Genomic DNA, 13,737 nt, shown 5'->3' on the forward strand with positions numbered 1-13,737 from the left:
CTTTCTTTCTTTCTTTCTTTCTTGTTGAGACAGGGTTTCTTGGCATAGCCCTGGCTGTCCTGGAACTCTCTCCATAGAGCAGGCTAGCCTCAAACTCAAGAGATCTGCCCACCTCTGCCTCCTGAGTTCTGGGATTAAAGACAAACACTACCACCACCTGGATATCTCTTTTATTTAATTCTCTTGTCTTATTGCTTTGGCTGGGAATTAAATCACTATATTAATCAAGAGTAGAGGAAGTCGACACCCTCATTTTGTCCCTGGCTTTAGAAGAAATGTTTCCAGCCCTCCCGATCCCACCCCTGCCAGCCCCAGTTCAGTATGATGAGGAAACTGATCAACCTCAAGACTGTGCCATTATAGTTCAGTTTTTTGTTTATTTGTTTGTTTTAAGACAGTGTTATCATGTAACCTTGGCTGGTCTGGAACTCTGTAAGACAAGCACACAGATGTTCTCCTGGTTTTGCCTCCTGAGGACTTGGCTTGCAGGTGTGTTTTGCCCCACCCCGTTACATTTCAATTCTTGGGATACCAAAAGAGCTGGCGGCATCCATTCTTGTGACAGCAGCTCTGTGGGGCATTTCCTACTCTGTCTCTACATCTTTAACGATTCAATGGTGTCCATTTGAACAGATAGAGAAGCTAACAAAAAAAAAAAAAATCAAAATACCAACCCAGCATGCCTCTTGATGTCTCAGTAACCTCTCTCCACTCGAAAGCTTCGTAGAATCGGATGTTCATGCAATCCAATCTCCCTGTTGCCTCCAGCAAAGATGAGAACATTTGTCATTTTCAAAAGGAAATTCGCCAGTAAACAAAATAACACCAAAAGGAAGAAAGCAGGTTGTGGGTGAGGGTGTGGGGCTGGGGGTTCAGTGACACAGGTTTTGAAGACTCTAAGAACTTGACAGTTTATACATATCCTATCTGCCCCCCTCCCCTGTCTCATTACTTCCTTGTTGGTTGCTTTTGGCTCTTACGTCTGCAGCTTCCTGGTTACCGGGATGTCAAGAGAGAAAGGAGTGTCAGACCAATGGCTTAGACCCTCGGGAACTGTATCTTTCCACTCTTTTCTGGGTGGTGTCAATGTATCGAAGTGTCTCTGTCTTTAAGAGCACCCCGTTGGGGTTGGGGATTTAGGTCAGTGGTAGAGCGCTTGCCTAGCAACCGCAAGGCCGTGGGTTCGGTCCCCAGCTCCAGAAAAAAAAAAAAAAAAAAAAAAAAAAAAAAAAAAAAAAAGCAGGCCGTGGGTTCAGTTTCTTACAGGCCAAATTTGTTTCAGCTGGTTTTAAAATATATACACTATTATTACTTATCTCTGTGCATGGTAGGTGGAGGTGGGGCACGTGAATGCCCTTGTTCATAGAGGCCAGAAGAGGGCGACAGATGCCGGAAGCTAAAGTTACAGGCGGTTGTGAGCCACCTGTGTGGGTGCTGGGAACCAAACTCAGGTTTTCTGAAAGACCAGGAAGTACTCTTAAGTGCCGAGTCATCTTTCCAGCCCGGGAGCTGTTTCGTTGGTTTTGTTTTAATTTTCTCCCTGTGTGTTCTTGGGTATGACAAAGAAGCAATCCCACACAGGGCTGTACATACATGGCAGTCACAGGATGACTTTGGTGTCAGTTCTTTCCTCTACCTGTGCCTGAGTTCCACGGACTGCACTTAGGTCCTTGAGGTTGTGTGGCAAGTGGCCTTACCTGCTGCTTTCAAAAGCAAACCTTATCCTTCAAAACTTCCCATCAGGGGTTGGGGATTTAGCTCAGTGGTAGAGCGCTTGCCTAGCAAGTGCAAGGCCCTGGGTTCGGTCCCCAGCTCTGAAAAAAAGAAAAAAGAAAAAAACAAAAAACTTCCCATCATCGAAACAAACTACCCAGACCTGATTTTGGATGTCCCCAGAAAAATACCACAGCCATAAGTACCGCAGAGTCATGCTGAGCACAAGAACATCCTCAGGATATTGTGACTATCGGTATGTCAGCAAGGAAACGCAGCCTAATCCCGATGAAGTTTGGCTTCTATGGTTAATTATAAGCAATAAGTTCCTTTGTCCGTCGTTTGTTCATGTTTAAATAAATGACTTTTAGAACCACTTTCAGAACCACTTTTAGATCAGCCTATTTAACCCACATCCCAGGCTACCAACTTAATAATTTTAAAATGTATAGAAATTGTATTGTTTTATCTAGTGTGTATGGGTGTGTTTTGTCTAGATGTATGTCTATATACCACATACTTCCTGGTTTCCATGGAGCCCAGATGAGGATTTTGTGTCCCCTAGAATGGGAATTACAAATGGTTGTGAGCTGCTGGGAGTAGAACCTGGGTCCTCTGGTTGAAAGCAACCAGTACTCTAAACCCTGAGTTATCTCTCCATCCCCTAAATTAACTCCCAAGAGCAATCCAGAGTGTGTTAAGTCAGTAAAAGGCCCAAGACGTCAAGCAACATTTTCAAACAGTGCTCTTCACAGGTACGTAATCAAATCTTCCAGTGCCGCTGGAGAGCGGCTGATCACCACCTTCTGTGGAATGGCAGGGTGTGCCCTGCTCCTCCCAAGTTCAATGGGCTCCTCCCTCACTGCTTAGCCATCCTTAGGGGTGCTCCACCATCAGCCAGTTCTGAGATGACACATTGGTGTGTAATTACAAACGTAAGGATGTGCAGTGTAGGACCCTGCTTCAGTTCCCTGTGGACCAAGTCTGATTTTGTAGGGGAAAAAAAGCAAGCTTTCTGTCCTTTGCTGTAATCAGCCCCCATTGCACGTTTCCATTCACCATTTTGTATCCCTGAAATACCTTATGCCTACTGTTCAGCACCTCACCCACATCCACACCCGAGTTTACCCTCAGATTTCCGCAGCCCCACCCAAACCCTGGAGGTCACTTCACAGAAGAAGCTCAGCTGGATGGGGTGGGGTCTCGGGTAGTCCTGGGTACTTGGTAGACCAAGGACAAAGGATCTCTTGAGTCTAGGAGTTCAAGGCCAATCTGGACAATGGGGGTTCTAGGGGATGAGAGAGAAGGAGGAGGGAGAAAGGGAAGAGTGAGAGGAATAAAGGAAAAGGAGAAAGGAGTAGGGGAGGGACAATAAGAGGAGCTCTCTGTCACAGGCCCAGAATTCCTAGACAGGATGGACAGTTGAGAGGACAGAACATACTTCCTAGGTGTGTTATCCCGCCCCGCCCCACCCCTCCCTGTCAATCAGCAATTAGAGAGTATTCCTTTGGATGTAGGCAATACATTTCCAGGAAGGGGAAAAATTCCCATAGGCATCACAGTCATGGTGGCTGGGTATGAGATGCTCGGAAGTGGGGGGGGGGGTGCAGCCTGTGGGATGCTGGCTTTGTCTCACTTTGTAGAAATCATTTGGGTGCTGAGAATCAGAGGAAAGGACATTCAAAGGAGAAGACCGTTAATGGCTGGAGAGATGGCTCAGGGCTTAAAAGCATATACTACTCTATACTACTCTTTTTTTTTTTTTTTGGTTCTTTTTTTTCGGAGCTGGGGACCGAACCCAGGGCCTTACGCTTCCTAGGCAAGCGCTCTCTACCACTGAGCTAAATCCCCAACCCCCTGCATATACTACTCTTGCAGAGGACCCAAGTGGGGTCTCCATCCCTCACATAAGGTGGCTCAGAACAGCCTGTGTATGCCCCAAATACTACTGCCACTGATGATGGTGGTGATGATGGGTGGTGCTGGTGGTGGTGATGGTGGTGGTGGTGGTGGTGATGATGGTGGTGGTGGTGGTTGTGGTGGTGATGGTGGTGGTGGTGGTGATGGTGATGGTGATGGTGATGATGGTAGTGGTGGTGGTGGTGATGTTGGTAGTGATGATGGTGATGGTGGTGGTGATGGTGGTGGTGATGATGGTGGTGATGGTGGTGATGGTGGTGGTGGTAGTGATGGTGGTGGTGATGATGATGGTGATGGTGATGATGGTAGTGGTGGTGGTGATGATGGTGATGGTGGTGGTGATGATGGTGATGGTGGTAATAGTGATGGTGATGATGATGGTGATGGTGATGGTGGTGGTGGTGGTGATGGTGGTAGTGATAGTGGTTTAAATTAAAAACAAGAAGCATAAGGTCTTGAGTACTGAAGAGCTAATGCTGCCAGGACCCTTGTTGGGGGCAGAAGCCAAAGTACAACCAGATGGCTGAGAAAGGCGCACTAGTCAGACCCTTTAGATGAACGAGCTGAGATGGTTTGGCCCTTCGTCTACTCTGTTCCTGTAGGCGGTGAGTAGGGGTGGAGAAGGCCACTGCTGCCCAGTGGGTTTTCCCAGGACTCCCACTTACCTCAAAATTCTTTTTATTGTCCTTCACTTGCAAAGAAAGCAACTCCCTTTCCGGTAGACAAATACTTTATACCTGAGGCCTTGGGCTCAGCCCCACCCAGCACCAAAAGTTCTAATTTTGTTGAACCCCTGGGTTCCAGCCTCACTCTGGTTTGGGAATGGCTCTCTCTTATTCTTATACACTCATTGTATAGAAATCTTTCTTTGGTGCCACCATATTTGTCTTCTTTATGAACACAGCACATAGTATATTCATTACTCACAGCTACTCTCCTGTGGGGTTTGTTGAAAGAATAGGAGTGGATGAAAAGAATGGACGCACGCACCTTGTCAGGGTCTCTAGAGGAACTGAACCAACGGAGATGAGGGATGATAGGAAGGCCTGTGGTGATGATTCTGGGATTCTGGTTTTAAAAAAAAACAAAAACCACGAAATATTATAAGAAATGGCTTTCATTTTAATCCCAGGTGTGGGATGTGGCGCTGCTTCTGACGGTCTGCAGCAGCTGACTATGATTTGCCGCGTGCTCTAGCAGGGGTGTGATCTGGCCAGCTGCAGATGGTTTGTGAGATTGTGTGACGTTTGAGATTCTGGGAACTTTTGAGAGGGTAGATAAATGCCAGGGGTTGGTGGTTGTTGGTCATTTGGGGGACGATTGGCTGTGCTTTGTTAGTAGCCATGGTCAAAGAAGAACAAAAGAAAAGAAACTAGATTGAGAGAGTTCTCTTTCTCCTTCTATCCTTTTTTCTCTCCCATTTAGTGATGGGGATGAACCCGGGGGGATAAATGGAAGAAAAAGAAGAACCCACAAAGTATCAAAGACCAGCTACAGAGAGGGGTTTCCTAGATTGTCTTAGATAGAGCGACGAAAGTAGTCTAGCAATGGTCTTCTGCACCCTCCAGAGCAAGAGACCCCAGTTACTGCTGTCTCCAAGAAGCTTGACACGTCTGAATAAGGGAAACCAGTCATAGAGTCCCAGTATGGAGGTGAAGGGCCTGGGAGAGTCACTGGTATATGTCCACATCTGAAAGGCGGAGGAGGCTGGAATCTGGTGTCTATAGGTGATGGTGACACCCACAGACACACTGGCTCAGGAACAATGGAGCATCCATCTCCTGGCTGGCTTCCATTTTGCCACCCTTTTTCCTCCTAGGTCTCCATCTGTTGGATGATATAACCTGTATTCTGGGTCTCCCACCCTATTGTGGTTCCACATGCCAATTCTGTTACAAATGCTGTGGCGACCAACAAACCCAGAAGTGGGCTTTGCCTCTCTCTGGGCTCCCTCAATCCAGTCAAGCTGCCAATTAAATTAACTATTGCACATCCCAACACCAGGTGCTTCCAAGGCTGCTGACCTGAGTTCCAATCCCGCAGCCCACACAGTGGGAAGAGAACCAACTGCTGCAAGCCTCTACTCAAGTGCCACGACCACTTCACGCCTACGTATGAATGAATAAATAAAGGTCACTTAAAAAATTAGTTAACAGTTAAAAAAAAGTTCCTCATTAAGTACATTACATTGTACGCTAACTTAAATATCAATGTAAAAGACTAGATCTGGGCTGGAGAAATGGCTCGTGCTTAAGAGCACTGACTGCTCTTTTAGAGGTCCTGAGTTCAAATCCCAGCAACCACATTGTGGCTCACAGCCATCTGTAATGAGATCTGATGCCCTCTTCTGGTGTGTCTGAAGACAACTACAGTGCACTCATAGATAATAAATAAAATCTTAAAAAAAAAAAAAAAAAAAAAAAGACTAGATCTGCCCCTCTGGAAGAGACAGTGGGAACTTTTGAAGAGAGCAGTGCTTGGAATGTAAAAACCAGAGAGGGGCTGGGGAGACTGCTCAGTGACAATAGCTGTGCAGCAATATGGACCTGAGTTTGAACCCCCAGAACTCACACAAAAGGCCTGTAACCGGGCTGGAGAGATGGCTCAGTGGTTAAGAGCACTGACTGCTCTTCCAGAGGACCTGAGTTCAAATCCCAGCAACCACATGGTGGCTCACAACCATCTGTAATGGGATCCGATGCCCTCTTCTGGTGTGTCTGGGAAGAGCTACAGTGTGCTCATATAAATAAAAAAAGGCCGTAACCCCAGCATCAGAGAGTAAAGAAGAGCAGATTCCACATGGCTTGCTGGCCCGCTGAGCGAGGCAGAACTATGAGCTCCTGGCTCAGCGAGAAGCCCTGTCTCAACAAGCAAACATCCAAAACCAAATGCTCAGCCCTGAGAACATGCAGACAAGTCACATACAAACCGAGCAGGTTATATTTAGAAATGTGTGTGTGTATACATTTACATGTATGCATGTATGTAAATTCACATATATGCATGTAACGGCGATTCATGGGCCAGGCATTTGAGACAGAGCAAGGAGGGGGATATGGGACTGAAAGGGGAAATGGATAACATTATAATCTCAAAAATAATCAATTTTAAAATAGTAAAAAAGGAAAAAAATGGTAGGATTTGATTTTCCAAAACCTACTTTCAATAAGGGTTCTTAAATGCTTTAACCTCCCTTCTAGCCTACCACCCACCAGAGGTAGTGGGAAAGAAAGGATACCCGGGAAAGTGGACTCATTTAGAAATTGCTCTTTGGAGCACATCTAATCTGTGCTGTCAGGAAATCAGCAGTTCATTCTATAGGAATCAGCTGGAAAACACTACGAATATACCAGCAATCCAGTGGTGTCAAGACGGCAAACACCAATCAGTAGTGGTGGCAGCACCTGGCAGAAACAGCCAGGCCTCCCTCCACTGTATCTGCAAAAGTCAGTAGGAGCCATAGCTTCTTATATTCTTTTTTTCCGGAGCTGGGGACCGAACCCAGGGCCTTGCGCTTCCTAGGCAAGCGCTCTACCACTGAGCTAAATCCCCAACCTCTAGCTGCTTGTATTCTTTTTTTTTTTTTTAAGATTTATTTATTTATATATGTGAGTACACTGTCGCTGTCTTCAGACACACCAGAAGAGGACATCAGATCTCATTACAGATGGTTGTGAGCCACTATGTGGTCGCTGGGATTTGAACTCAGGACCTCTGGTAGAGCAGTCAGTGCTCTTAACCACTGAGCTGCTTATATTCTAATGCTAATGCGTCCCCGAAATCTGTTTACAGAAGAGGGTCTGCATGTAGCTTCTGAGAGCCCGTCCCCAGTTAATTCTGATTGGTGAATAAAGATGGCAGCAGCCAATAGCTGGGCAGAGAGACAAAGGCGGGGGAGAGGGGGCGTCGGGGGGGGGGGGGAGGTCGTGGTGGTTCGGTTTCTTAGGCTTGAGACCTGGAGGAGGCAGGAGAGGAGAGACACCAAGGCTTAGGAGTGTGCAGGACAGAGCCTAGAGCCACCATGGAATAGAGGAGCAAGAAGCGCATCCTGGGCTCTGGGCCAAGAAAACGGGACCCAGAGGGCTAAGAGCAGCCGAGATGGAGCATTAGTAAGTAGTAACACGGAGTTATCGGTGGGAGGTGGATTCTAACAACATGGAGGGTAGGCAACTGCCCATCTACTGTGGTGCTTACGGCGTATTAAAATATGAAGGCTGTGTGTGTGTGTGTGTGTGTGTGATTCAGGAACATAAACCCCACTGAGGTGGGTAGCAGCCCCAAGCAAGTATTTATTAAAGAATCATCATTACAAGGAGTGACCCAGACCAGCAGGGACACCACGAGAAGTTCTCTGCCATCCCTCTTGCAAAGAAGTGAAGATCAACCGAGATACAAGACCCAGAAGCGTTGCAAAGCTAGCTATGCAAGCCCACCGTCCCTGCCCGTTGGGTTCTATTTATACTCTCTTCAAACACGGGTTCTATTTATACTCCCCTCAAACATTAGCATGTTCTCCCACAGGTCTTACCTCACCACAAGAGTCTGTCTTATCAAAACTCCACTTGAGGTCTGTGTCAGCTGACATCACTCTGCCAATCGGCCTGAGTCGGCAGAAGCGGCAAGAAGCCCCTAGAACACCACCAGAGGTTTTTTTGGTGCGTTTCTCTCTAGGAAGTCACGGCAAGCAGAGCTCAGCAATGCAATGGAAGGGAACCAATACACGAGTGTCATTCTCCTCATCACAGTTGCTCTTTCTCCTGGATCAGCTTCAGCAAAACACTCTGCAAAGAAACCAGAAGTTTCTACTTAAAAAAAAAAAAATCCATAAGGAATGAAGATTGAGGCTCTTGCATTAAATAAGCCAGGGGTTGGGGATTTAGCTCAGTGGTAGAGCGCTTGCCTAGCAAGCGCAAGGCCCTGGGTTCGGTCCCCAGCTCCGGAAAAAAACAAACCCATAAATAAACCAGCCACACGAGGACAAACATGGAGTGATTCTACTTATGTGAGGGCACAAGAATAGCCAAATTCCTAGTTGGTTTCCCACAGAAGGTAGAACTGTGAGTGGAGCGAGATGGCTCAGCCACAGGGCTGGAGAGTTGGCTCAGTGGCAGACCCGAGAACTGGTTTCTCTTTCAGAGGCTCGATTCCCAGCGCCAGGCAGCAGTTAGCAACTGTCTGTAACTCCAGTCCTAGAGGATCCGACGCCCTCTTCTGTGGTACACAGACATCCATGCTGGAAACACACACACACACACACAAACAATAAAATAATGAACTTTAAAAAATAAAAAAATAAATGAAAAAGATAGCTCGACCTGCCGACCTGAATCTAATTCCTGAGACCCATGTGGTAGAAGGAGAGAATTGCCTTCCAAAAGTTGTCTCTGACCTCCACACACACGATGTGTATACACTACCAACAACACGCACGCATGCTTGCATACATGCCCGAAAACACGTATACTGAATAAATAAATGTTTTTAAAAAAAAATGTAACCTCCTCCCCACTCCCACTTCAAGGCAAAGAAATCGCCAGAAGTCAAATGTAGAAAGGAGATGGGAGTTGTTGTTTAATGGTTATAGAGTTCAGCCTGGGAGGTGACAAAAGGTGGTGGTGTGGGCAGCTACACAACAACATGGATCTAGAACACTCCCCATTCAGCGGCACACAAAAATGGCCAGAGCAGTAACTCGCACATTACATGCATGTTCCCACAACTAGACAATAAGGAACCTTTCCCAGGCTCATTCTCACTTGTATTTTTAAACTTGAGCTGTTTCCACAAAACCAATCTACGGAGTGCTGAGTCCGGCCTCCTATTAGGGTGCAACTGGCTTGTCCTGTTGGTTTCTTTCTGCATGAGGCTCTGGATGACACAGTGTCGATACACCCAGGGTAGTCCAGAAATAGGACGCAGAATTTCAAAACAAAGCAGCAAACAATATCGTCAGGTTTTGTTATTTCAAAGGAGGGCCTCGAGGATATTATAGCAAGTTGAATTAGCCAGCCATGAGAGCACAATCAAGCGAAGAGATATCATATTCGTGGTTGGTAAACCAAGCAGTGGGGCGCTGGAATGACTCCAAACTTTGACAATTTTAACATACTTGTAATTTTAGATCTGCGAGAACTACATCTCCCCGCGGAACGCTGCAGAATAAAAACATTACAGGATTAGCAGTTTTCTGACCCACTTACTTTAAAAAGCTGAATCATTCCATTGAGACCCTGGGGAAATGCAGATTTACATCTTTGATGTTTGGGGGCTTTTTTTTTTTTCTTTTGGTTTTCTTTCAACTAAACGAAATTATATAACCAGCTTTTTTTTTTCCCCTCCAGTCTTAGCCATCTTCTCTTTTAACTGGGTGGTTCTGAATACCTTCTCAAATATGCCTTTGCAAAGTGTTGGTTTTTGCAAATGCAAATGTAAAGTGACACACACATACACACACTCACTCACACTCACACACTCACACAGATACACACATACACATACATACACACATACACTCACACACATACACACACATTCACACACACACTCACACACACATACACATTCACACACACACTCACACTAACACACACATTCACACACACATTCACACACTCACACTCACACACTCATACACACACTCACACACTCTCTCACACACACTCACACACACACACACACACACACACACACACACACACACAGCTTTCTTCAGGGCAGTTACTTTCTAAGCCCAGAAGGACGGCTTCTCCCTTTCCTCCCAGATACCTTTCTTTATTAGATCGGGAGTGGGCAGGTGGCACATTATATCAACAAGAGGGCTCAGTGCTGTGGAAGGGAGGTCCAGGGGATAAAGGAAGTGGACATTTCATCTATATCCACACTGCTCCAATAGATCAGAGCTCTTCCCACCCCTAACTCTGTTCTAGGGAGAGCAGGGGACAAGCTATGGTGAGACTAGCGAATCCAGTTTGGCTGCACTCTCTTACACAGACACTGCATGTTAAGGCAGGTGGAGAGACCAGTATTTTGCTCCTAACATTGTTTAGAAAAGCCATCAACTGGCAGTATGGAAATGTATATGCACTGTATATGATGTGTATGTATACAGTATATATATATAGTATATACATATTCAATGTATATGTAGTATGTGTATATGTATGGATATATATTTTTAAGATTTTTTTAGTCATGTGTGTGTATGTACCTGAGAACATATGTGTGTATCACATGTGTATAGCACCTGAGGAGGCTAGCAGAGGGCATCAGATCTCCCTGAAACTGCAGTTACAGGGCTGACCCCAGTTCCTCTTTGAGAGCAGCAAGTGCCCTTAGCGTTGGCCATCTCTGCAGTCCTGCCTTCTCTATCTTCACGCGACTCTGTCTCCTGCCTCTGGATTCTGAAATAGGCATTGCATAATTTATAAGGTGCTTAATATACTGTTTAATATAACTCCAGCATAGCCTATAATTATAGCTACTTCTGTTTATGTTGTCTAACTCTTAGTAAATTACCAAGTCTTTGAGGGCCAGGTTCGTAGCATACACAGCTTTATTCTTGCTGTGTCATATCCAGCATTGTGGTTTCGTTGTGACAAATGTCCAGCACGAGGAAGAGGTCCGTACAAATAACATAGACCACTTTAATATGAAGCAGATCCAGTTCTGAAACCAACGAACTGCTCTTGCCTGCTTGGTTTTGTTTTATATAACTTACACAATGAGTGCTGATTATGTATTCATAATTATGCATCTGTTATTAAAATATACCAAGTTCCTACTGGTGTGACAGGCACCGCCGTGTAAGGTCACAAGAATCCATTAGTGAGTAAAAATATTTACTTACACGTGCCCATTATCAGAGAGATTAGCAAACAGGCCCACGATTCTTTTAGCTTGTAACTGGGACAGCCTCAACCTGAAACCAGTGCTTACGGTAGAGTCCATATTCCTAAACAATTTATGTTCCTTATGGTGAGAGCTGTGGACAAGAGGAGACTAGAGGACAAGGCGGCTAAGAGCACGTGGTCGTTTTTCCAGAGGACCTGGGCTTGCCCCCCCACCATCTTTGGTGGCTCACAGGCACTTGTAATTCCCGCTCCAGGGAATCTTGATGCCCTCTTCTGGCTCCTGTGGGGCCCTGCATACACATGCTGTAAATAAACACACGAAGGCCCACACACACACACACACACACACACACACACACACACACACACACGCTCTGAGTGAAAATAAAAATAAATCTTAAAAATAAAGAGATAGGGGTTGGGGATTTAGCTCAGTGGTAGAGCGCTTGCCTAGGAAGCACAAGGCCCTGGGTTCGATCCCCAGCTCCAAAAAAAAGAACCAAAAAAAATAAATAAATAAAATAAAGAGATAGCAATACAATATTTTCTTTCAAAAACACTGGCAGAGACCTCCCCCAAGATAAAGGGCCCTGCTTGAGAAAGTTTGCTGATCCCTAATGTTCCCAGGACATGCTAACCCATACCAATCTTTCAGGATTCCTCAACAAATGCTTCCTGCCCAGATGCCCTGACATTTGCATACTCTACTGGAGTCCCTTTTTTTTTTCTTTTTCTTCTTTTTTTTTTTTTTTTTTTTTTCCGGAGCTGGGGAAGGATCCCAGGGCCTTGTGCTTCCTAGGCAAGCGCTCTACCACTGAGCTAAATCCCCAACCCCCTGGAGTCCCTTGATAACACAGGAGCTTTTAAAAAAATAATTTGTGGGGCTGGAGAGTTGGTTCAGCGGTTAAGAGCACTGACTGCTCTTTCAGAGGTCCTGAGTTCAATTCCCAGCAACCACATGGTGGCTCACAACCATCTGTGATGGGATCCAATGTCCTCTTCTAGTGTGTCTGAAGACAACTACACTATACTCATAATAAATAAATAAATAAATAAATAAATAAATAAATAAATAAATCTTTAAAAAATTAATTTATGGCCAGGAGTGATGGTACACACCTCTAGTCCCAGCTCTCCGGAGGCAGAGGCAAGAGGATCTCTATGAGTTCAAGGCCAGCCTGGTCTACAGAGTGAGTTCCAGGAGAGCCAGGGCTACACAGAGGAACCCTGTCTCGAAAGAACAAAAAATAATAATAATAATAATAATAATTTGCTCAGGAAACATTTTATTGCTAATAAAATGTGTTCATTCCGGTCATTGTCAAATATAAACGTAGGTATCTTTATGTGCTGACATGTTCTATTGTTGTCCCAGAGTAGAGAGTAGAGGAAGCCCCACATGAGTGTACCCCTGAGTGAACCTGTGCTGTTCACATGGGTATGACCAGGCCAACGACTCCAAACCTGGGACTCATGGGAAATCGGCAAAGCTATTTCCCCTATGAGCCAGGCTCAGAGGGATGGCAGAGTTCTTCTCAGGGGTCCCTGTGATAGCAGGTGACAAGTGTGTACCGAAGTTAGCCACTGATACTTTGTCATCCAGCATGTTTCCAGCCTGAGGCTGCTCACCTCCAGAGACCTCCCAGCAAGGCCAGCCAATCCCTGCTCCTGCACTGTACATAAAAAACACACTGAGGTTTCATGGCAGTTAAGTGTGGCCTCAGTGGAGCAAAGCTGTGACCCCAGCTTTGTCCATGTGTCTGTATGTCTCTGTCCTGTGCTCAATCCAGACTCACATAGTGCACACATTGCAGCATCCCAGCACTCACCCATGCACACACATGCATGCACACACACCCATGCACACACATGCATGCACACACACCCATGCATGCACACTCATGCACATACACATTAACTCACATGTACACAAGTACACACATACACACACATGCATGTACACCCCCCAAGTGTGTGCGTGCATACACACACACATGCACACATACATGTACACATGCACGAATGCATGGCACGCACTCATGCACACACATATGAACACATACATGCACAAACATGAATACACATGCATAAACACACACACATGCACATATAGGCACACACACTTCTAGAGGCTAAGAATGGGAACCATAACAATAGCAATGACAGAAAATTTAAAGAACAAATTAAAGACATGGGGGGGGTGTGATTGGGGATTTAGCTCAGTGGTAGAGCACTTGCCTAGCAAGCACAAGGC

This window comes from Rattus norvegicus, chromosome 12 (genome assembly GCF_021556685.1).
Source record: "Rattus norvegicus strain SHRSP/BbbUtx chromosome 12, alternate assembly SHRSP_T2T, whole genome shotgun sequence".
In the NCBI taxonomy this organism is placed as follows: Eukaryota; Metazoa; Chordata; class Mammalia; order Rodentia; family Muridae; genus Rattus; species Rattus norvegicus.